This window comes from Podarcis bocagei, assembly GCF_964188305.1.
Source record: "Podarcis bocagei genome assembly, chromosome: 8".
NCBI classification, from domain to species: domain Eukaryota; kingdom Metazoa; phylum Chordata; class Lepidosauria; order Squamata; family Lacertidae; genus Podarcis; species Podarcis bocagei.
Genome location: NC_138133.1, coordinates 67,784,788 through 67,810,028, shown reverse-complemented (window position 1 = coordinate 67,810,028; position 25,241 = coordinate 67,784,788). Strand labels below are relative to the sequence as shown.

General features: G+C 44.9%; 1 protein-coding gene and 1 long non-coding RNA gene across 3 annotated transcripts in view; one reads left to right on the top strand and one right to left on the bottom strand.

The window, feature by feature from the left end:
• Window positions 1-16,581, bottom strand: part of CPQ (carboxypeptidase Q) — a 185,897-nt gene extending 169,316 nt beyond the window's left edge. For both annotated transcript variants that reach the window (XM_081204846.1, XM_081204845.1), the window contains exon 1: window positions 16,210-16,581. The gene's annotated coding sequence lies outside the window, so the exon portion shown is untranslated. The remainder of the gene's footprint in view (window positions 1-16,209) is intronic.
• A 1,002-nt stretch (window positions 16,582-17,583) lies between these two features.
• Window positions 17,584-25,241, top strand: LOC308593190. The gene is made up of 3 exons (XR_014010830.1): window positions 17,584-18,096; window positions 19,020-19,075; window positions 24,899-25,241. It is a non-coding gene; the product is annotated as an uncharacterized lncRNA (long non-coding RNA).

The window sequence follows — 25,241 nt, the reverse complement described above, 5'->3', positions numbered from 1 at the left end:
CAAGCCACACATTGTTCAGGACAGGTAATTTCTGTTGATTTCAGGAGAATTCAGAACAGCAGTGTTAAACAACAAGGCTTTTTTTAAAAAAGGGTCAGTTTGGAAATATTTTGAATTGATATGCTGGTTTAAGTAACATTATTTTTTTTTTAATAAAAAAAAACCCTGTTGTGTATCTCCAAGGAGATGGGGAAAATACTTGGCCTGATTTACACATTCTGTTTTTGGGACATGGCCGTCTTCCCAGACATCACTCCTGGGTTTAAAAAAACTACTTAATGTGTAACAAGAGTTTAAGGGCTGTGCCCATGTTAGATTTATGCAACAAGGCCACACAGAGCTCTAATTGGGGAAGTCATGATCCTCTGTCAGACCATTCCTGGAACCCGAATATTCCTTGGAGAACAAAATTGTGAGGGAGCTGGTTAATATATTCCGCAAAAGTCAGGAAAGCAGGTTACTTCATTTTCCTATTTCTGTATAACACAAGGCTGTAACCCTTTTGGAGTGGGGAGGGAGAAGGTCTCAGCGGGTACCTGTGTGCCCACAGGTTGCCACGTTGGCAACCGCAGTATAAGGCGTAAACATCATATAAACCAAATGTAACATTAAAGACGTAAAGAGACCCCTGACCATTAGGTCCAGTCGTGGCCAACTCTGGGGTTGCGGCGCTCATCTCGCTTTACTGGCCGAGGGAGCCGGTGTACAGCTTCCAGGTCATGTGGCCAGCATGACTAAGCCGCTTCTGGCAAACCAAAGCAGCGCTCAGAAACGCCGTTTACCTTCCCGCCGGAGCGGTACCTATTTATCTACTTGCACTTTGATGTGCTTTTGAATTGCTAGGTTGGCAGGAGCTGGGACTGTGAAACGGGAGCTCACCCCGTTGTGGGGATTCGAACCGCCGACCTTCTGATTGGCAAGTCCTAGGCTCTGTGGTTTAACCCACAGCGCCACCCACGTCCCTAATGTAACATTAGTGGCATGGATATTGCCACCAGAGCTAGAGGGATGTGAACAAAGGAATCAACATTTGTGATGGGAATTAGCTGGCTTTTTAAGGTGTGCCACTTTGATAAGACAAACCCCGTATTTCAAAGGTGTAAAAACTACATTTCAATTAGTCTGCTTGTCTTGAGGAAAGCATGCTCAGTTTCCTCTGTGGAGCCTGCCATCCAACATCAGAAGCCTCAGAGCCCACCTCTCGCCTTGTTTCCTGTCCTGTTGGATAAGTGATGCTAAATCAGTCTGAGTGCCCAGTGAATGCTGTGGGGGGAATTAACATTTGTTTAAGCAAAGTAAGCTTTCTGTTAAGTGTACGCACTTCCAGGGGGGTGGGAATCTGTCATTTGAAGCAGTTTCCTCAACCACCATCCTCATTGGTAAGGTCTGCAAAGTTAATTCTTCTATTCCTGTTTATATATATATAGATAAACACACAAATATATACAATTGCTACTCCATCTATTAACTGTGTGCAGCTGAAATTCTGCCAATTTTCATTGGGTGATATTGCTGAGAAGCTGGGTAGCTTTTTCAGGCTATCAGATACGAACGACCCTTTTCGAATTCCTCCAGACACATGGTGGACTGACAATTGCCAGCTGTCTGAAGTTATGGAGTGACATAATTTGAATTGCATTCTATTGTGATGGGGGGGGGATCCTTTCTCCCTTTCCATTGGCACAGAAGCAATATGCTCTTTAGGCTAAACACTGGGACTAAAAGGTATTTTATTTCAACCATGTGGACCTTGCATTCAGAATAGCTGTCGGTAGCTGTGATTTATTATCAACTAACAGGCCATTCAGATGTGCTGATGCCAGAAGCGGACAAGCTGGCTATTTTGCAATGAATTTATAGACTGTCCCTAATCCTCAGACCCACATTCCTCTTCTTTTATAGCCCCATGCCGAACCTTCTTGTGACCAATGGACTCTGGGGGTTATTTGGGCCTAAGTGCCCCTGCCTACCAGTCAGACACATAAATTAATAACTTACCCCTTCCCGGGAAGCTTGAGAAAAATCAAAGCTTAAACTTAAGGCAGGGTCAACAACTGCAGATGCTCTGCTGTGGCTGAAGGATGAAGAAATTAAGGCCGGAGGAAGTAAAAAGGTGGAAAACGAATAAGAACACAATCCTACACACACACACACCCCTTACCACAATAGATAGCTGGAGATGTGGGTGTAGAATGGCATACAGTTGCCCCTCCACAGGTGGAGAGCATTGCCTGTCGGGCGGTGGGGCACGACAAGAGCACTGTTTCGTCTCATTTCACTTTGAATTTGTATGCCGCTTTTGTGTAGGGACACAGGTGGCGCTGTGGGCTAAACCACAGTGCCTAGGGCTTGCCAATCAGAAGGTCGACGGTTTGAATCCCCGCAATGGGGTGAGCTCCTGTTGCTCGGTCCCTGCTCCTGCCAACCTAGCAGTTCAAAAGTACATCAAAGTGCAAGTAGATAAATAGGTACCGCTCCAGCGGGAGGTAAACGGCATTTCCGTGCGCTGCTCTGGTTCGCCAGAAGCGGTTTAGTCATGGTGGCCACATGACCCAGAAGCTGTACGCCGGCTCCCTCGGCCAATAAAGCGGGATAAGCGCTGCAACCCCAGAGTCGGTCACGACTGGACCTAATGGTCAGGGGTTCCTTTACCTTTATACACAAGGTGCTTACAAGGTGAAGAAACAACAAAATACATAGCAAGGATCACACATCTTTCAGGGTCATGAGTTCGAGCCAAACGTTGGACAAAAGATTCCTGCACTGCAGGGAGCTGAAACAGATGACCTGCTATGGTAAGGTTACCAGATGTCCCCGTTTCCTGGGGACAGTCCCCAGATTTACAAATCAGTCCCCATACAAAATTCATTGAAGTTGAAAAGTGTCCCCGGATTCATTGGGGAAAAAAATCTGGTAACCTTATGCTATGGTCCCTTCCAACCCCAGATTCTATTATCTTATTAACTATCCAACGCAATGCAAATAAGCCATAATAAAAAATATGATTTTAAAAGAAACAGCTTAGATAAAGTAACATTCAGTGCTCCATTTCAAATATAATATTACACATTACATCAGCAAATAATATGTGGAAATTCACTCTCAACTGCTACAAGAAATCATTACTTGTCTATAATCAATAAAAACAACAGCAAGTCGCAATACTTTTTAATTTAAAAAAAAAACATGCAAAAAGCCCAAATTGAGCAACCAAGTCACATACTTACATTAATTTTATAATTTTTGCGTGAGTGGCAGCATCACACACCTGGCTTCCCAAATCTGAGTGTTGCTGCCATTTAACAAAAGGAGGTGAGACACAGGAGGCGCAGTCGGCGTGGGGGTGGCGTCAAGCAGACATTCCTGTCACCGGGCCCACACCATACTGAGTTTCCCACCACTCTAGGGCTGCCATACATCTGGATTTTCGCCAAATCAGCAAAATGTCCTGGAAAAACTGAACTTACGGCAACTAGGGCAATCTTTTAAAGAAAAATGCTTTTAAAATCCAAAAAAAGCCCAAACATTTGTGGGGTTGGTTTTTTTTTGGGGGGGGAGGGAGATGTTTCCAAAAATGGTCAACAACTTTGTCCAGATTTTCACTTTTGGGAATATGGCAACCCTACCCAACTCATCCCTCTCAGTAAGCAGCAACAACGCTCACTCTTGGGCAACAACATCCCACTTCTGGCCCAGTTCCGAAATGCCTCATTTGGCCCAATGTTTGCTTTCTGCCACGGAGGAGCCCCTCCCCCAGCCTTCCTCTCCATCAGAAAAGCCACTTACTCACTCCTTTTGTCCTTGTTATCAAGGATACCAATTTGCTTTTAAAATTTCAGCAGTTTGCAATGCTAAATCCCATTGGACTCAACCCATCAGGTTCTCAGTGATCATTGTCACCACATTTTCTATGCATGCTTTCAAGCCATTCTGATTTTTTCCCAGAGGGTATTGTGCCACAGTCTACCTCAGCTAGTCAACAACTGAAGTTAAAAGCGTGGTTTTCTTCATTGTTTCAAAAAGCACTGTCATTTTTTTTAAAGTGCTGATTCTAGCTCATTTTAATTCATGATCATGTTCGCAACCTGAGCGTCCACTGTATACAAAAGACGTAAGGAGACACAGGCAAACTGAGTGGTTTTTTGGGGTAACTTTGGTGCCGTTGACTTCACCCCCAGAGGCACACTCCATTGTCTCTTGAGACAGATGAATGCCACCAACAAGAAACTGTCAGAGGCGTCACAAAATGCAGTTCACGGGGAGGGGGGGTAAGATGATGCTCAGGATTACCTTTCCTTGGCCCCCCACAACAGGCCAAACACCTATGCCCAATCCAAAACAAAACACAGGCAAAAAAGCAAACTACCCCTATCTGAAGTCATAAAAATGTAATTAATCAAAAAATAAATGGAGAGACCATGGGGGGGGGGGGCTTGGCAGGCACAAGGGGGGCACTTGAAGGTGCCACAATGCCCACAGGCACCACAGGGGGGATCCCAGTTCTGCCTGAATGGGCTGCTGCCATTTGCTGTTTTAATTTGCTGGGTTAGTTTGGAAATGTTTCATATTATTTTGTCAACTGCATGTTTTATATTTTATTGATTACTGAATAATAATAATAATAATAATACATTGTGCTTTTTTGTTTCTACCCTGGGAACATACATTTACATTGAATGTACGGGATACAAATGAAATAAGCAGATAAATATGCTCCCACTTAGAATACTAGCAGCCACATTCTCATTTTTTGAAACAAGAAAATGTTTATTTTAGAAAATAAAGATATTGAATCACAATGCATCCTATAAAGTATAAATTGTCCCTCCTTCCGGCTGCCAGAATACGAAGCCATGCCATTTGCTTGCATGTTTATATCCCAGTGGCCTCAGTTCAGGACTCTTGAGCTGCGCGCTGCAACGGCTGCTGATGCTGTATTCAAGCCATAAATCTCCGAGGGTGGTTTCGCTTTGAGGCAGGAACACCTGACCAAGGCTTGCATGGGCCATCTGGCAGAGACAGATAGCAGGCCAGATAGAGCCATCTCCTCATGTTCCAAAGACATGCCAGATTTGTCCTTTTGTTGCGAAGATGTAAACAAATGGTGAGGAACCTGGATTCTGGTACACGAAACGCAAGAAATATCTCTGGGGGCTAGTGGCAGCTCCCCACCATTTACCGCATCTGCTCCCCCAGCTTTCAGACACAATTTACATTCTACACAGAAGGGGTAGATAACATTTTCCCCCCAGCCCGAGATGGCTGCATGGAGGGGCCAGAAGCGAAGGTGAGCAAAACAAGGGAGAGTGACTCTTAACTTTGCCAAGTAGACTATGTTCCAGCAGTGCAAAAAAGCCAGAGGCACAAAAACCTTTCCATCGTCTTTCCAAGCAAGCATGAGGCATTGCTGCCATTCAAGGGTGCATTTCAGCCAGGCAAAAGCCCTTGAGGAGCACATGGAACAGGATTGGTGGAAAGTATTGTCTGTGGGGATTATGACCTTGGGCAGGGATCAGAAAACTTTTTCAGAGGGGGTCGGTCCACTGTCCCTCAGACCTTGTGGGGGGGCCAGACTATATTTTGGAAAAAGAAAAAAAAAATGAACAAATTCCTATGCCCCACAAATAACCCACAGATGCATTTTAAATAAAAGGACACACTCTACTCATCTAAAAACACACTGATTTCCGGATCATCCGCGGGCCAGATTTAGAAGGTGATTGGGCCGGATCTGGCCCCCGGGCCTTAGTTTGCCTACCCATGACCTTGGGAGTCTCAGGGGCCAGTCATAGGGGTGGAGCTACAATGAAACTAATGGAGCTTAAGCTCCAGGGCCCCTAATCCCAGAGGGGCCCCAGAAGAGACTTTAGTCTACATTGCTTAAAAATTGGGCCTAGTAGACCTTATTTGAGTTGCATTGATTTGAGTCAAATTTATTCCTTTTGTTGTTGTGTGTATTTCAACAATCCCAAAGTTTGAAAGTCAGTAGCACAGATGTTCTAAGGGTGTGGTGATCTGTCATGGAACAGCCCCATGGAAGAAGAGAACAGTGGTTACCTAGACCTCCTTGCTGGTAGGGACATCCTATTCCATACCCTCCAACATTTCTCTGATCAAAATAGGGACATCCCAAGGAAGACTGGGACATTCCAGGATCAAATCAGAAACCTAGATGGCTTTTGTAAATCTGGGACTGTCCCTGGAAAATAGGGACACTTGGAGGGTGGTCTATAGTTCTTGGTCCTTTAAATAATGGTCCTTATCATCCCTTCACTCCCCCCAAACAATTTCCCTCCTCAAATTGTGGCCATAATGTGCACTCCCTAAAGGGGTAGCCAATGTGGTGCCCTCCAGATGTTAAAGACCTCAACTCCCATCAGCCCCCTCCAGCAAGGTCAATGGACAGGGATGATGGAAGTTGTAGTCCAAAACATCTGTAGGCACCACACCAGCTGCCCCTGCCCTGAAGCTTCCAAGTTTAATTGGAAAAGGAACGTGTAAGAGCAGAGAAACCATTTTTCCTCTCCCTGTATATTTGGCTCTCTTAATCGACGGAGCAGATTTACGCCTTTAATGCCCTTTCTGGAGTTAAACCAAAGCTTTAATGAAATAGTGTTTCCAAAAGTGTATTTTGTCAAGGGAACGTTTCCAAATCTAATTCTCAAGATACTTCATTTGCATTGAATTATTCCGCCACCAGAAAGAAACACAGCCCAAAAGGTACACCTGGCAATCACACAGCTGCCTCAGCAAACCGCAGCTGGGAGGGAAGCTCAGATAGAAGAAGAAGAAAGTCAACCACAAACGCCACAGGCTGTAAGGATGACGTGAACCTAAACCAAGTCAAGAAAGTAAGCTCAGCTCCAACTGCTATCTAGACTCTGCCAGCAACTGGGGTACAAAGGGTGACTGGGAGGCTGTGCCCACTGCCTCTCAGCAAAAACAATGCCTAGGGAAAGGCCATAGCTCTGGAAAGCTGTGGCACCTTTCAGACTAGCCGAGTCAGGGTGCAATCCTGCACGCAGTTAACAGGGAGCAAGCCCCATGGAAATCAGGGGCTTACTTCTGAGTAATGTCCAGTGGCATGGAGGCATTAAAAACTGACAGCAGGAACTCCTTCTTAACCACAGACACTTTTCAGTGTTAGTGGTGTGCGAACTGCATGCTAAACCACAATACCTGAAGTTTAGACAATATCTTTGCAAGGGAGGAAGATGCAGAGAAAACCGGAACAACTTGGGCATGCTTCTGTGACCTCCTAGCAATTCCACCACATCTGCCACTAAATTCAGGCACTGACCCACCCCAGACTTGTTTAGCTTGAGCAAGGTGTTGGTCTAGCGGTTGAAACAACTCTACGCTATTCAGCCATGAATATTCAACAGGAGAGCTCTGAATACTGAAATTTGCTTCCCCCACCTGATACAGACCCAAAACCTTTGCATAGGTACGAAAACAAGCAGTTATTCATCAACAGAGGGTGGCAGCTTAAATTAGTTGCTTGTGGCTATCTGGACAGCTGAGAGAATTCAGCTGCACATATATAACTGACTTTGCACTCCAACAATTAATTCACTTTAGACCAGGCTCCCCTATTACTCACACGTAGGCCAAGCCAGCCATTTTTCAGCGCCTTCTTCATGAGAATAGAGAACTCACTTAGTAGGGACGTTTTAGCTCGTGATAAACTTCCAAAGCATGTTTTTCCATGCAAACATTAATATGTCTAGGACGGCGGCAGTATTTTCAAAGTTATGGTGCAGGTGCAAACACAGTCTTTTTAAATTGCCAGAATAAATCAAAATTACTGTTCTAAGAAATATCTGCCCTGCTCTCAAGTGTGCCTGACATCATGTATGATGCACGTTCTGGCATTTCAGAAAGTAGAATTCCGGTTTGTTTAATTTCACACTAAAGGGAGTAGCATCTGTAAAATACTGCTTTCCCAGAAATAAGTGGGATGGGGTGGGAATTATTTCAAAGGAGACAAAGAAAGGGGTGGTTTGTAAAAAGGAAAAGAAAATATATTATTACTTATAATGTTAGGTGAAATCGGATCCTCCCTTAAAGAGGGCACGTATTGCGGTGAGACCTGGACAACCGACACCCTGTGTTGTGAGTGGGTACATTGGTCTGCCACAACACCCAATTGGTAGGTCCCTCAAAGCTGGGTGCAATCTGGCCAATGGGATGCAGCCTAAACAGTTCGAGGGACCTATTTTATGCCCATGCACATGACCCAGAGCTTCCTCTTTCGGTGCGTGCATTCGGAACACCTGTCCACCCCACCCTACTTTTAGAGCTTGTTGCGCTTGACCTTGCTATGCCGTCATGTGTCGTCTGTCGTTGGGACAGGGCCACGGCAGGAATTTCCCCCACTTGGCTGATTGGCTGTTGCCATTTGGGTTTTGCCTGCTATGTAGCAAATCGTCATAACTTGTAAGGTTGCAGATAGGCTCTGGTTTAGGTGATAGGGATGGGAGAACGCTCTCACCATCCCTATGTGAATGGTATTCCGTTAAAGGAATCCAGGGACTCGATGGTTTGGTCAACCCCTGTGAGGGGGTTGTGCCCATGCCCGAGTCCAGGGGGACATTTGGGTGGTGGAGTTAGCCTGTTCCCAGCTTTCCGCTTATCTAGGTGTTCACCCTTATAATAATAATAATAATTTATTATTTATACCCCGCCCATCTGGCTGGGCCTCCCCAGCCACTCTGGGTGGCTTCCAAAAGAATATTAAAATACTATGATACATCAAACATTAAAAGCTTCCCGAAACAGGGCTGCCTTCAGATGTCTTCTAAAAGCCTGGTAGTTGTTCTCTTTGACATCTGGTGGGAGGGTGTTCCATAGGGAAGGCGCCACTACCAAGAAGGCCCTCTGCCTGGTTCCCTGTAACTTGGCTTCTCACAGTGAGGGAACCGCCAGAAGGCCCTCGGTGCTGGACCTCAGTGTCTGGGTAGAACGATGGGGGTGGAGACGCTCCTTCAGATATACTGACCTATGCCGGTGCCCTGGATCAGCGCTACCTGCATGGCAGGGAGCTAGTCGAACCAGAGCCTATGCAACCAGCCACTTTCTGTAATCAATAAAGTTGTGGCCTAAATTCTGCCAAAAACCAAACCAAAATTTTGAGTCAAGTGTGAATTTAGGGGGGAGGTTTCTGGGTCTGAACATGCAAAACATCACACACTGGAAGCATGGTTTCAGAGCTGCTAGCCGTAGTCCTTAAGCAAGGAAAAACAAGGCCATCCTGAGTCAATGGCAGCGTACGGATCTGCTGCCTGAGGCAATCACCTCACCCCCACTTTATGGGCAGGCCGGCAGGCCCCAAGGAAGGTGGTAAGAAAACTTCCATAAGGATATACTCCTATACCCAGTGACTTCCTTTTTATTTCAGAGGAACTTACATCTGAATGAATATGCAGAGAACTGGGAGCCATGAGTGTCTCCCCAAGAGGAGTGACTTTGTTTCCATGTTCAGGAGTGTGGCCTTGTGTCCTACTTTATAGAGAGCAGTCCTCTATTTTAAGAAGTCCCGTTTCAAGATCTGCCTGGTCCAAGTCCAGTTTAAAGATGAAGAACTATACAAAGATAAAGGAGGAAAGCAGGCCCCTTGAAGTCTTCCACCAACATTTAGCACTTGGACAGCAGACTGAGCAGAAACACAGGTCTTCTGGTCATTTGGTCTTTCCCTCTATAGTCAAGTATGTTATATTTCTGCTTAAATATTTCTGTTAAATTCTATAGTTGCAGCAATGCATCTAAATGAGATCTGCACATGTTATGCCAATCTGGGTTCTTTTAGGGAGTAATGAATTTCCTCTTCTCTTTTTTTTTTTTTGGGGGGGGGGCAACGCAACAAATGAGAAAAGTCCTCTCTCTCTCTCTCTCTCTGGTCTCCATCCACCTGATTTGGAGGAGGCGCTCCAGTTGGGACTGTAAAGTTTCACCAGTAGGAGCAATCCTCCAGACAGCTACGTCCAAAGCTGTTTAGGGCTTTATAGACAATGACCAGCATTGGAAACAGACGGTAACCATTGTGTCTGTTTATGTTTATGGTGAGATATGTTCCCTAAAGCCAGCCCCAATGAGTAACCTAGCAGCAGAATTTTGTTCTAACCAAAGATTAGGGATGGGTGATATCTGGTTTTCAGCATCGTGATACATCACCAGCTAAACGTTTTAATATACGGTACCTATATATCACAATGTCTGAAACAATGATGGAGCTCTGTAGAGGCATTGGCTGGCTTCATGGTTTTTCCCACATTGTGAGTTTTGCATAGCACACACACAGAGAGAAACAATATATTGATATATCACCCAGCCCTACTGAAGATCCTGTTAATTCTTCAATGCACCATATCCTAAACAGCTGAATAGAGCATGAATTTTACACAACTTTCCCATTCCTTAGCTTTGATTAGCTAAATGCACAGCGTACAGTAACATTTTTAGACCTTCGGTCATGTCTCCACAAAATCAACCACACCAAATCCTCTGCTTGCACCCACAGCTTTCTGTTTCAGCTTCTACCAGTTCTCAGGCAAACCTTTTCAACCTAGGAGTTCACACATTTTCTCTACGAACCCTGCCCTGCTACACGACACCAGTGCTCATCAGCATGCCGCCAGTGCTGTGAATATTTCGGGGGGGGGGGGTAAAATCTTGATCCAAAACAGGGCCTTTGGAGTGACTTGCCAGTTATTTTATTCCCATGGTGCCAGCAGCCAAGTTCCATTTCAAATATAACCCAGAGTTTCAAAATAAAACCTGGAAATCCGTCAGAATGCTTATATTAATGCATTAATAATGAGATACTTGTGGTTTTCTGCTGGTACATTCGCCACCAATGACAAATGTGAGAAAGGTCAGACGGAAAGATGCCCTTGATCCCAGGACAAGAAGATAGTGGGAGCTCAATGTGCAAGAGAATGCAATGCTCTTGTCAACACAACAGGTCAAAGGACAGGCCAGGAGGGCAGACACTGGGAGTATTTTTTTTTTAAAAAAAACCCCACCAATATCCTGCTATTTGTTTTCTTCCTTCTCCCCATGTATAATTTACTAAGACATCTCTGCCTCCAGCTATGTTCCTTCCTCTGCAAAATTTAAGCCATTGATTTTCAATAAGCTTGGGAAGCAAAGAATTTGTATTTTTGTACTTTCCCGTACAAATTGCGACATCGGATGTACCGACCTTTTCAGCAAGGGCAATTCAGGCAAGGAATGTGGGGAAAAAATGGAAAACCAACTCAGCACCATTTGCATGGAAAGAAGGCAGTTCGTCTAATTATTAAGAGTCTCTAGATTTGTTTAGCCGACATGGAAGCTGCATTCTAAAGTGTGTGCGCATTCCTGATCATGTAATTTTTCTTAAGCAGGAAAATCAGAAACATCTGAGTAGTCAACTAAATAATTGTGCAAGCAGAATGACTTGCCCTTGTGCAATGGGACCTCACCGTTCTCCTCCTCCCCACGCCTAAATCTATTCTAACATCTGGCTTGTGAGCCGTGAGGTGGGGAGTCCCAGTGCACAAGTGGAAGTCATTTTGCTTGCACAATCATTTAGTTGAATAAAGCCCAAAGTTTGCTTTATTTGCACACTGTTATGATGTGAATTGTTGAGATAAGAATGGGAGCCAGGAGCTTTTGAGTCTGGCCTACAGATATGATATACCCAACTGTAGATAGACGCGTGTTTGGACCAGCCCTAAGAACACCATTTAAGAGTGCCCTGAGGAATCCAACCAAGAGTCCATTTAGTCTAGTATACCATGGACAAACAGATGCTTCTAGAAAGCTTTGAAGCTTATCACAGAGGCCAAAGCCTTCCTGTTTGGGTCTCCTTAGTTATAATGGCTATCCCTCATGAATCTAACTCCCTTTGAAGCCACCCAAGCCAATGGCCAGCATCACCACACACAGGGACAGTGATCTGCACACCTTTAGTACGCATTGTGTGAAGTATTTTCTTGTGTCCAGATTCTAATGCCAATCAATTTCACTGCTGCTGCACATCAAATTGCCATTGAGCTGTCAACTTCAACCCCCAGATCCGTTTGCTGAATAGTTTCAGGTCCCTCCGGGCCAATGCCTCTCCACGGCATCACCACAGCAGGAATTGGGAACCTGTGTGCTAAAGATGTTCACAGAATCATAGAGTTCGAAGGTACCACAAGAGTTATTAGTCCAACCCCCTGCAATGCAGGGCTTCAGCTCCCACCTGCTCCATCCAGCAGTGCTAATGTTCCAGGATGGTGGAAGTTGTAGTAGTCCACAACATCTGGAGGGCCACACATTCCCCTCTGGATATACAGGCTATCCAGGTGAGCCTTCCCTTAAACAGGCTGTAGGTAGAATTACAGTGGTACCTTGGGTTACAGATGCTTCAGGTTACAGACTCCACTAACCCAGAAATAGTACCTCGGGTTAAGAACTTTGCTTCAGGATGAGAACAGAAATTGCGTGGCGGCGGCATGGCAGCAGCGGGAGGCCCCATTAGCTAAAGTGGTACCTCAGGTTAAGAACAGTTTCAGGTTAAGAACGGACCTCCAGAACGAATTAAGTTCTTAACCCAAGGTACCACTGTACTGCCCATCCTTACAGACACCCTCCACAACCTACTAACTCTTCTTAACTAACTACTCACCAGGAGTAATAGACCACACAGGAGAGGATACAAGCATGGGAACCTTCTCCTGCAAAACACCCTAGTGCCAGTTCTGCCCCCATAGCTAGTAAGAAAAATACTGCAGCAGAACCTGTTTCCTGCTTGGCAGGGGGTTGGACTCGATGGCCCTTGTGGTCTCTTCCAACTCTGTGATTCTATGGTTCTATTCTAACCTAATGGCATCAGCCCAACATCAAAGACTTATCCCACTGCAGAACGTACATAATAAACGGGCATTAGAAATGATGACCAGTGAGGGGCCATTTCAGTCTCTCAATACATTCTGGCTATGTTCATACTTTTAACCCCCCCCCAAAAAAAAGAAGGGGGGCACCAAAAGGAGACCCCAGTGGGAAACTGTTAAATTGGAAAAATTTGCAGAATTTGGCATTGTTGGGTTTAGTATCGGCTGGGAGTGCCTAGCTCACTGCAAAAATGCATTCATTATGTACGCTGTTCATCTTGGTTTGCCAATTCATTAACAGTTGGGAAAAGCCAACACCCAGTTGGATGAAAAGATTGACTCCTTTTGTTATGCGACTGAATCTAATTTTCATGTGGGCTCTGCATGTGACACACATCTCGCCTGCATGGCTGGCTCTTCCGGCTTTACTTTACAATAACAAGTCTTCTCACAGCCCAGCCATATATGTGTGAGTGCATTTATGTGGGGGGGGGGCAGGGAGGATAATGTTTCAAGTATTAGCTATCCTGCTGAAGCTATCTGCTGCTATTATTGGGGTTGCTTTGTGAACTGCATGCAGTTTGTGTAAATGTGTTCTTAATATACAGTACTGAATAATATCCAACCCTGCCGTTCTGCCTGCACAACAGACTTCCACTTGTGCAACAGAACTTCCCTTTCCTCTTCTTCCCCCACCCACGAAGCCCTCCCTGCACCCTCAAAATAGTCACAGATGGTTAAGGGACCCTCTGGATCAGAATTTGAGGAAGGGAAGTCCCTTGCACCATTGTAGCTTTATCTATGCTTATGTTCTTAGATCTATAGTACGTCAATGGAAGTCCTTTCTGTGTAAGAAGTAACTAACAAGTTCAAATAAAATCATCATCTGATGAAGCAGAGTTTGGCCCATAAAGGCTTGTGCCAAAATTAGTATGCCACTAAACTCTTGCTGTTATTGTTTGAGGTTGATGTGAGATCTCTTTTGCATTAGATCCGATTCATACATGCAAGTTATAACTGATGCAGATAAAAATTAGCCTGTGCGCAACCCAGAACTTGGTTAAGTCCACCCAATCTACTATATATGTGTATTAGAGGAATATCTGTCAAATACGAGATAGGGGCGCCAACATTTCCCTGTCTTTTGGCAGATTCGAGACTCACAGGTAACATTACTCAGGTAAATTTGCCCAGCACAGAGACCTTCCGTGTCCCCTGCAAATGTTGCTGTACCCCTAAGTGTACATATCCCTCCACCAGCATGGGATGGTGGGAACTGTAGTCCAGTGACATGTAGGGAGCCATGCGATCCTCATCTCTGATATAGAGGCAGTGTTGGAAAACTTTCCCTAGTGAATATTAGTTTTGCATGCAGTTGTTAAAGGCTGTCTTTTCTGTGAACCGCTCTGAGACCTCCAGGTATAGGGCAGTATACTACTACTACTACTACTACTACTACTAATAATAATAATAATAATAATAATAATGTAGCCTGCCAAGAAAGAAACTGTATACCTGAAGGAGTGTCTCCGCCCACATGGTTCAGCTCGGACACTGAGATCCAGCGCCGAGGGCCTTCTGGCGGTTCCCTCATTGCAAGAAGTGAGGTTACAGGGAACCAGACAGAGGGCCTTCTCGGTAGTGGTGCCCACCCTGTGGAACACCCTCCCTTCAGATGTGAAGGAAATAAGCAGCTATCCTATCTTTACAAGACATCTGAAGGCAGCCTTGTTTAGGGAAGTTTTTAATATTTAATGCTGTGTTGTTTTTAACACTTGTTTGGGAGCCGCCCAGAGTGGCTGGGGAAACTCAGCCAGATGGGCGGGGTATAAATAATAAATTATTATTATTATTATTATTATTATTATTATTATTATTATTATTATTAAACTGGTAGTCCTGTTCGCTCAGCCCATACAAAGCACACGGTCACATAGACAAAACCCTGGTATGCCCACAACACAATGCAAGGTATACTTTACTGAGAATGGAAACTTACTCAGTTCAGTGGAGTTTACTTCCAAACAAGTTGCCTTAGTGACAGTGGGTGGAAATAAATAGTGAGGGAAACTCCATAAAATTTCTGTACCAAACTACTATTAGAGGAGCAGAATCAGGAATAAACGGTAGCAACTTTACCAAAAATGCTAGATTCCTCCCAAGAACTGTCCTCTGCTGTTCCTGTTCTGCTTCCGATGCTTGCAGGAAGGAAGCCCTGGTTACTGGACAGTGAATCCAGAGGTCCCGGCTGTTAGCAATGAGCAGCAGCTGGAAAGTGGGGGCAAGAATGGTGGAAGAGTACCTAGAACGCTGTCTCGCTCATCATCTCCTGCCACTGACAGCTCTATACATTTTAATGAAATGCCTTTAATCGTGCTGAATATCTAGAGGTAGATCTCCCAGCAGTCATCAGAATACTGGCTGCAATTTGCTGCTCCCTTGGGTTGTCCCCCACCCGCACCTGTCAGGTTCAGTAATTGGCTTTAATTAAAAACACAACAGCAGAATTAAACTGACCATGCAAAGCTATGTATGGCAAGCGCAACTCATCCTAGGAAGGGAAATGCATAACACGGAGCTGGACCAGGAAGCTGCAAACATCACCCCTCCTCCTCGTCTCTCCACTACACACAATGCTTAAAAATAATCAATAAGATCCTCTGGAAGGTGAAAAGCAGGTCGTCAATACAATCTATCCATTCAACTGCGCAGTCACACCCTCCATAGTCTCCGCTGCTAACCCTTCCTACTAGGCAAATAATAAGTTGCGGGATGCGGGTGGCAAGTAGATAAATAGGTACCGCTCCGGCGGGAAGGTAAACGGCGTTTCCGTGCGCTGCTCTGGTTCACCAGAAGCGGCTTAGTCATGCTGGCCACATGACCTGGAAGCTGTATGCCGGCTCCCTCGGCCAATAATGCGAGATGAGCACTGCAACCCCAGAGTCGGCCACGACTGGACCTAATGGTCAGGGGTCCCTTTCCCTTTAGTCAAATAATAAGTTGCAGAAGAAGGTAAGGTAAGGCTCCCCTTCCTTCCCGTTTTGTAGGCTGAAATGTGAGCAAGAGGAGAAATCCTATACGGAGTTTCCGCCTGGTTCAAGGAACCACGAGCCGCCCCCGTGAGAATAGCTGCTCCCTTGACTTCAGGACACATTTTTTTAGTTTCTGCAGGGGCGTTTCAAGAAGCGGCGGCCCTCCCTGCGCGCAAGCGTGCGCAGCCGGCCCGCCAACCACGCTACTTTCTCCGGCCCTAAAACTGCGCAGCCGCGGGTCTTTCCGGCCCGCAAACGGCTCCCGATCGGCCTCCTGCCGTGGAGAACGCGGGGGAGGAGCGGGGCTGTTCACCAACCTTCCTCTGGAGCGAGCGAGCGGGTGGCGGAGAGGAAAGCTCGAGGCCACGTCCCCTTGTGCAGCAGCAGCAGCAGCAGCAGCAGCAGCGTTTGGCTGAATGAACCGGAGAGGCGCTTTCCTCCCTGCCTGAGCTGGCCGCCCGGCAGGAGCATTTGCTCTCCAGCGGGTACAGACGTCAGCCTCGCGCGCTGCCTGTGCGCTTTGGAGAGGCTCTTCGGTCACAGCCCGGCGAGGAGGGCCAGAGAGCCCCTCGCCTCAGTGGGGTGTTGCCAGGAGAAAACAAACCAAGCTCTCTCTTTTTTAATCATCCCAGCACCAAAGGCATCAAGACCAGGCCTGTGCAGAGCTTGTGCGAGGCCCCGGGCGGGAGTCTTTGGAGAAGGAAATTATAAACAAAACAAAACAAAACAAAACAAAAAAAGGAGCTGGCAAGGTTACATAAGACGGCAAAGTAGCTGGGATAAACCAGTTCATTGCAACATCTCCCATGCAGTGTATTTTGCAAAGCTACTACAGTGGTACCTCAGGTTACAGGTGCTTTGGGTTACAGACGCTTCAGGTTACAGACTCTGCTAACCCAAAAATAGTACCTCGGGTTAAGAACTTTGCTTCAGGATGAGAACAGAAATCGTGTGGCGGCAGCGGGAGGCCCCATTAGCTAAAGTGGTACCTCAGGTTAAGAACAGTTTCAGGTTAAGAACGCACCTCCAGAATGAATTAAGTTCTTAACCCGAGGTAGCTTTGGTCACACCGGCCGACTAGTCATCCAAAGAAAAGGTTGAATCGCTTAGGACTAGAAATAGAAGCAGGTAGGGAACGATATGTGGGCTGATGTACCTACATTTGGCATTCAGTGGCCATCTCCCGCTCATCCTTGCGCCAAGTCCTGCTGATGCAACACTGGCACCAGACATGTGGCTCTGACAGACTTGCAGGCTATGAGATGCGCCACTGCGGTGGTTGCATGTAATCTGATCTGAAGCTACATGTAGGCATAGGGGTAGCCGGGGGGGGGGAGCTGCCCCCCTAAATCAAGTAAATGAATAAAAATAATTAACTGAGGTTCTGCCCCCCCTAACAAGGAGATTCACCCACCCCGCCCCCCAATATGAAGCCTGCCCTCCCAACATCATCTTGGGCTTTGGGACTTCCCCATGGCATCTGGTTGGCCACTCTGAGAACAGGCTGCAAGACTAGATGGTACATTTGCCTGTTCCAGCAGTATCCTCTTTTGTTCAAGCCTGAGTTCCTATTATTCACAGTTTATAAAGATGTCACAGAACATCTATCCGTAAGGCGATAAAGTACAGAGATGATTGAATGACTCACTGTCACTCACAAAACACATTCTCAGTTCTTAGTGACTATAATATGTTCACATCTATTCGCTTCTGTTTCTTCCCCTTTGGGTCTGGTGACAGAGGTTTCATTTGCAGTAGTAATAGAAAAAACTGTCCTCGTGTCGGTTTCATTGAGGGGCCCCAGAAAACGTATCCGTCATCTCTTTCCTCCACCTCACACTTTTTCCTTGCACTCTCCTTTGGTACCCTTGATTTTACTTCCCTGTTTGTCTCATTAAGAGGAGAGTCATAATCTGGCCATCTGCCATTTTTGTTGTTGTATTTCTTTTTGTTTACAAACCTCTCTTTTCTTTTGAATGGTGGAAAACATAACTAAATTTGATGGTCGCAGAGACAGTGTTACATTCAGCTCTTTAAAACAATCTAGCTCACTGATGATCATTTTTGTTTTTTGTTGTCAAAGCATCACACAAAAGGTTTGTTTCAGTGAACCTCACCTCTCTTTCCCTAGTCAACTGCCAGGCAGAGACTCCTTGTGTGGCTTTGCCAAATGATATATGCTACAAACCTACAAGCTTTCAGACGTAGGTATGTTGATATTGAGCAAGCTTAAAACTAAAGAATTATGTGCGCACATATAAAGTCACAAAGGAGGTTAGGATTTTGCTTCCATGCAGCATCTGCTTATCTGTGAAAAGGGGACATTGCAAATGCTTTGCCTAGATTTCTTCCAGTAAAGTCATCAAAGAATGTAGTTATACCTGTCTTGGAATACAAACTTGCCCTATTTGTAATACTCAGCAGCCTCACCAACGGAGGAGCATTTCCTACAAAGAAGTTATTCATCTTAGATCATACACTGAATGCCTCCCCCTTCCCCTAGTCCATTAAATGCCAGGTCACCAGGGAAAGCAAATTTTCTAGGACACCTTTGTCCTTAGTTTGGATGCCAGGTACCCTGGGAAATGATGTTTCCCAGAATTCTTGGCATATGAGACAGAGCATCAAAGCACTAGGAAGGGGAGTTTAGGCCTCCATTGAGACTTCAGTTGCTGCTGCTGCTTCTACTGCTATCACAAAGTGCAGAAAGCCAGAGAACAGCGGCTCACAGCAGAGTTGAGGGAAGCAATTGTACCTTACTGAGCATTGGGAAAGTCAGCAATATTCAAATTTGGGGATTAGTTTCAGGGGTGGCCATTTTGTCATCTTTAAAGAAAACCTCTCAATTTGCTGGTCCCAATTCCAAATCAAGCTGATTTGGAACTGTTCCAAATCAAGCTGAACCAATTCCAAATCAAGCTGATTTGGAACTTCTTCTGTACTTAACAATGGGCAGAAAGACTGGATTCAGCTTGTTATGGGTTTTGTAACAGTGTATTTCCCTTCCACATTTCACCCTTGAGGGGGAGGTGAATGGGAATTTCCTTCCCTTAATGTATCAGACAGGTCAGAAGCAATAAAGTTATGGGCACCTCATGATGTCCACTTTTGTTATTTGTTTATTTAGCTGGCGGTACTCCAGACAGCTGAGTCCCTTCCCAAGACACCTGGATTCTGGAAATGGTATCATATACATGTTTTGTAGTGTTTAACTCGTTAGGCTTGGGGCCTGCTGGCACTCAAAACAGAAATAATTAACCTAAGATACTAAATCTCTGGCATAATAATTTGCTAGTAAATCATTTACTACTTGGGGGATTAGTACATGGAGCAGAGAAAAGAAAAAGGAACCAAAAAGGATGTTGGAATATACAGAATGCTGCCAGGTTCAATATCTGCAGATAAGCTTAAAAAATACAATACCCAAATCTGACCCCCTTCAGAAATTTTGGATTTCCATCAGCACCACTGCTGTAGTCCCAAACATCTGGAGGGCACCAATTTGGGGTCACTTGAATTAATGTCGGACTGGAAGGTTCACAGTAGCACCATTTTGAACTTGTTTTGGGTTGCTTTTTTTGCAGGCAAATTTTTTTGCAGAGTTTCCTACTCTGCCGCCACCATTCCTTTGAATTTCTGTGTCATTTCTTTTGGAGAGCCACATTTTTCCAAAAGTGAAAGAAAAGAAAGCTTCTGCTTAGGAAATGCTCCTAAAACTCAGTCCTCGTGAACTGCTCCACCCAGATTTAGACTTTAACTGATATGTATTTATCCTAAAAAGCTTAATGAAATTACCAGAAGACTTCCTTGGTATGTCTGTCAGTGACATTAAGACGCACCCACCCGTTTTCCTCCCCAGATGTTGGTCTCTTGTGTGTTTTTCATACACCAGCAGGTGTATTGCGATACAGTCAGCCCCATAATAAATTCAGTGAACCATTCAGATTAAGGTTCCCTCTGATTCAGTGACTCAACCTTTGCAGTTTCAGTGTAGGAAAATGGGAAGTATTAAAATGTGCTGACATTGCACTTCAGTTTCTGAAAAGTGGTGCAGTTCCTAGTCACTAAAGCAGGTGTAAGCATTCTTACACCACTTTAGCAGCCATGGCTTCCCCCAAAGAATCATGGAAACTGTAGTCGCCAGGATTCTTTTAAGGGGAATGGCAGTTGATAAAGTAGTATAAGTGTCACCTAGAAGTTGTTGACTACAACTCTAATCACCCCTGATCTTTGGCCATGTTGGCTGGCACTGATGGGAATTGGAGTCCAACCACATCCAGAAGAGCCACAGACCATAACAGTATCTCAGCAGCTTTGGTGATTCACATTTCTTAAAGCACAATTTTCCTGAACCCCTGGCCTACCTGGCAGTAAGTCAGGATGCCAAGTCCAAAATTTGAGGTCAGTCCACACAAGTGAAGTCCAAAGGTTCAGGGTAAATTCAAGTCCGAAGTCCAGCAGTCAGGATATAGTCCAGAATCAAACCCAAAGCACAGTCCTGTGGTGGTCCAGGAGCATCCAACTCATGGTGCACCAACATGGGCAGTTGAGCAGACACAACACCTCAGCTCTGCTTCCCTTTTATACTTTGCATGCTGATTGCAGCATCTGGGCTTGATGAGGCATGTGGCCTGCACATCTTCTAAGCCTACTCCAGCTGAGGAATCACACACCTCCTTCCAGAGCTGGCGAGCCCCACCTGGCCAGCTAGAGAGCTGGGCTTTGGGCCCTTGCCTGCCTCAGCTTCCTGGAGCATCCCACCTGCTGCTCCCTAGGCCTCAGAACCCTCCTTGTGGGCCCCTCTGGCTCTGGTGATGGTTCTTGCTGCTCTGGCTTCTGTGTGCTGACCCTCATCATTCTCCGTCACCCTGTGAGTACTTCATATACCAACCTCTCCTTCTCCATCCCTTGCTTGCCCCAGTGTGTCCCAGTCCTGGCTACACCCCTCACTGGGATCCTCTGCTTCCTCCCCGTTGTCCTGCCAGTTCATGACAGCAATTGTATTTCAATGTCTGTTGTTTGCATTTAGGACATCATAATCTTCCACTCCTTTGTCCTGCCAATGCCTCTGTGAAGTAGGTTAATATTATTCCTGCTTTACAAACTGGAAACAGAGACACTGTTAAACTAGTAATGGTTTTTCTATGAGTTCTGAACTAAGTGGCTATTTTTATTTTTTAAATTATTTTTATCTAGCTTTATCTAGCTTTCCAGTTGTGCTGACCATTCAAATGGAAGGTGCAACAAATCTTCCATTAAGGAAACTCACGCCATTCCTTTGTGCAAGCTCTTAATTTCACAGGTTTGTTCCTGTGTACAAAATTACCTGCCCTGGAAAGAATAAAAGGGAGTTTGAATGTTTCGAGTCACTGGATGTCCAGATAAAACAGGGATTCATCTCAGTGTCTCTAGTGAGCTTGCATAGCAGATGAGATCGTTCATCTCCGCATGCAATGACTTTTCTGCCTACCGTATCAGCAATTTTTTAAAAAATGTAACAACAAGGTAGGGCTTTATGTTGCATCAGTGAAATCCTGTTGTCTTGGGTGCTGTTATTCGGAGGCGGGAGTTGCTGCTTTTCCTCCAAATTCTTTGCATTGTTCATTTCACTTTCCATCAATTAAATATGAAAACCTCCACAGAGGCAGGAAGGAAGAGGAACTTAAGACATATGAGATAGCTTAAGCGATGTGATGTTTGCTGGGTTTTAGGGGCAAGGGAGCGATGAGGGAGAATCACCAGATGTTCAGATATCACAGTGATAGGTTTCAGGAATAAATTCTACAGCTGCGGACCAGCTGCCAAGAACCATCTATGCCACACAGTTGTGCTATTCTCTCTTGTACTTGACAGTTCCATGGTTCTTTAGAGCATTGAAGCTGTAGCATGCTATGAACATTTGAGAAGGCATTTGTGTCAGGAAAGCCCAAGCCGCCGTTCAGAATTCCAGTTGGGAACTCGCCCGTGCTGCAAGTAGTGGGGCAGTGTGCAGTCAACAGCCTCAACTAATGAGTCCTTTGGCCGGTGATGTTCCTCCAAGAGAAAGGTGATAGAAGAACCATTTTGTTAAAAATGCAGAAGATAAACACATTCAGGGCTAGACATTCTTTTAGACAATGCAGTTGGACCAGTGTTAGAGTGGTAAAATTTGAAGTGCATCTTGACAGCCCCATAGCCACACCTCCCAAGGAGAGTGCAAAAATACAAGGAGCTCTATTGATCCATTTTGTGTAAGGATCAAATGACAGCCATGGATTAGTAAACTACTCTTTCTCTATGCTAATGAGAATGTTAGAAGAGCTTGGTGGATCAGTCTAATGACCCATTTAGTCCAGCATCCTGTTCTCACGGGGCAAATCAGATGCCTATGGGAAGTCCACAAGCAGGACATGAGCCCAGCAGCGCTCTTCCCCCCTGTGATTCACTGTAAGTGATATTCAGAGGCATACAGTCTCTTGGAGGCGCAGGTTAATTCTGTGTCCAGGGCAGCTGTCTACCAGCTCCACCTGGTATGCAGGCTAAGACCCTACCTGTCCACATTCCAACAGTGGAAGAATGGAGAAGGAAATGGACCGAATATGCAGAATTGGACAAATTGACTGGGAAGATTCGATACCAGAAAGACCAAAAGTTTATCGAGGACTGGGGGAAATTTACAGAATATCTGAAAAATATATGTGATGTACAGACAACGCTTGTTGGTTTTGAAGAGACTCTGTGAAATAGTAAGAAATACTGCAAAAAAGAGAGTAAGAGGAAAAGGAGTGGGGAAAGGCAATATCATGTTTAGAAATGCGTCAATAAATAGAAATTTTTCGAAAGATTGACAGAGAAACTGAGGGAAGTCAAAAATTGAAGCATGAGTGTAAAATAATTTGTTGACTGTATAAAACTTGTTTGGAAAATGAATAAAAATTATTTTTAAAAAAAGACCCTACCTGCCCACAGACTGTCTCGCCAGAGTGGTGCATGCTCTGGTTATCTCCCGCTTGGACTACTGCAATGCGCTCTACGTGGTGACCTGGAAGGTGCAATTAATCCAGAATGCGGCAGCTAGACTGGTGACTGGGAGTGGCCGCTGGGATCTGCATTGGCTCCCAGTACGTTTCCGAGCACAATTCAAAGTGTTGGTGCTGACCTTTAAAGCCCTAAAAAGCCTCGGTCCTGTATACCTGAAGGAGTGTCTCCACCCCCATCGTTCAGCCTGGACACTAAGATCCAGCGCCGAGGGCCTTCTGGCAGTTCCCTCATTGCGAGAAGTGATGTTACAGGGAACCAGACAGAGGGCCTTCTCGGTAGTGGCACTCACCCTGTGGAACACCCTCTCTTCAGATGTGAAGGAAATAAGCAGCTATCCTATCTTTAAAAGACATCTGAAGGCAGACCCGTTCAGGGAAGTTTTTAAGATTTAATGCTGTACTGTTTTTAACATTTGATTGGGAGCCACCCAGAGTGGCTGGGGAAACTCAGCCAGATGGGCAGGGTATAAATAATAAATTATTATTATTATTATTATTATTATTAATGCTGGAATCAAAACATTGCCATCGTAACAAGCAGACACAGATGGTTTTATCCTCCTTAGATTTGTCTAATCCTCTTTTGAAACCATCCAAGTTGGTGGCCAAGTCGATGTCCCCAAGTATTTTGAGAGAAGGAGAAGAACTTTTCTCTTTTCTTTACACCATGTATAACTTTAGACACCTTTGTCATGTCTCCCATTACTTGCCTTGTTTTCTAAACCAAGAGGTCCCAAATGTTGTAACCTTTCCTAATTTCTCCACCCCCTTGATCGTTTTGTTTGCAAAACAACATTAAAACTTGAAAGCCTCATCCTCTCAGTCACTTGCTGGAGCAAGGAGAGTCCATAACCTATCCTCCACATTCACCATCTGGGGGACCAAATCAGGGCCAGAGCAAAACACTGGCATCTGAGGCAAACTACGGTAAGGTTGTCCCCTCCCTGCCAAGCTAGAAGAGGGAGTAAAGATCTACATCAGGAACAAGGCGGAAATGAAGATTCATCGGAGGTTTTTGAGCAGAGGTTGAGTGGGCATCTGTCAAAGATACTTCAGCCATGGATACTACATGTGTAGGGAGAGAACTACCTACCAAAATTAAGAGAAGTGTGAGTTTCTAGGGTGTTTCATTTTGCATTTTGATTTGGCAGGCTTGCTGTTAAACACAAACAAAATCCAAACTTAGGTTTTGTGCACCACCTCCTACTCGTGTTACCTCTGAACTCTCCTGCTGAAATAAATCAGCTAGATTCTGACGTGCAGCATCGCTTTATGCATTTTTGCAGCTCACAAGGCTACTCTTCAGGAATCTGATGTCATGGGAATCCTGTCACAGGATTCATTGTGGGAGCAAGTCTCTCATGAAGAGAAGATGTGTTGTGCAATGGCTTTACTCAGTAAAGGAAATCCAGGAAAGGATTTCCAGATTTTCTTCCTGGCAGCAGCAAATATCACAACTGCACAACTGGGACAAGAAAGCTACAACTGACCAATTTCCCAATAAACTGGGATGACCTTTTATAGTGGATAAACCAAATTGCCTCTTCTGAACTGAATCCATCCTGTATCTGTTCTAAAGCACTGTTTTTTTGCCCATGAATCCAGGGACCATATTACACACACAAAATGATTTTTAATGATTTTATCTGGCCAAACTTCACTCCAGATTTTCGCATTCCGAATTTTAAGATAACAATGAAAGATTGTTATTAGTCAGTCTACAGAGATGGTGTTGGGACTTTGTTCATTGTATTGTTTTAAAGCCTGAAGGCTGTGTGGGATTCTGTTATTGAAAATTCATTATATGAAAGTGACGGTTGAAAGTAGGCAGATATAAAGAGTGTGCTGTTGATTTTTAAAATTAATATATTTAATGTCAGGCTACACTATAAAGTTACCTGACCTAGTACTCCAGTACCTTGTGAATTACCATTCTAGAGAAGTTTGCCCAATTCAACCTAGATTCCCTGGATTTTATTCCCTTTAGGAACAAAATAGCATTGGATCAAGCTACATGCAATCTCCCTAAAACACAGTATAAGGCTGAATCACTCTTGTCTCCAGAAAAGGAAGAACTGAAGGAAAGGTTATGGAAACTCTAGGACATGCACAGTTAGGGCATGGATGATGCTAAACACATGCCCAGTACCAGTAAGTAAATAGTTCCTGAAGGGAATAGTTTAACAAGTTACTGTCCTTCTTTCACCATCCAGATGTCCTTGGTTTCCATCTGGATTGAGACCTATGATCTGCCAAGGGAAGAGAGGCATCTGTTAATCACTAGACTTTTATATAAATATATAATTTGCACCGTATGTTTTTCACAACAG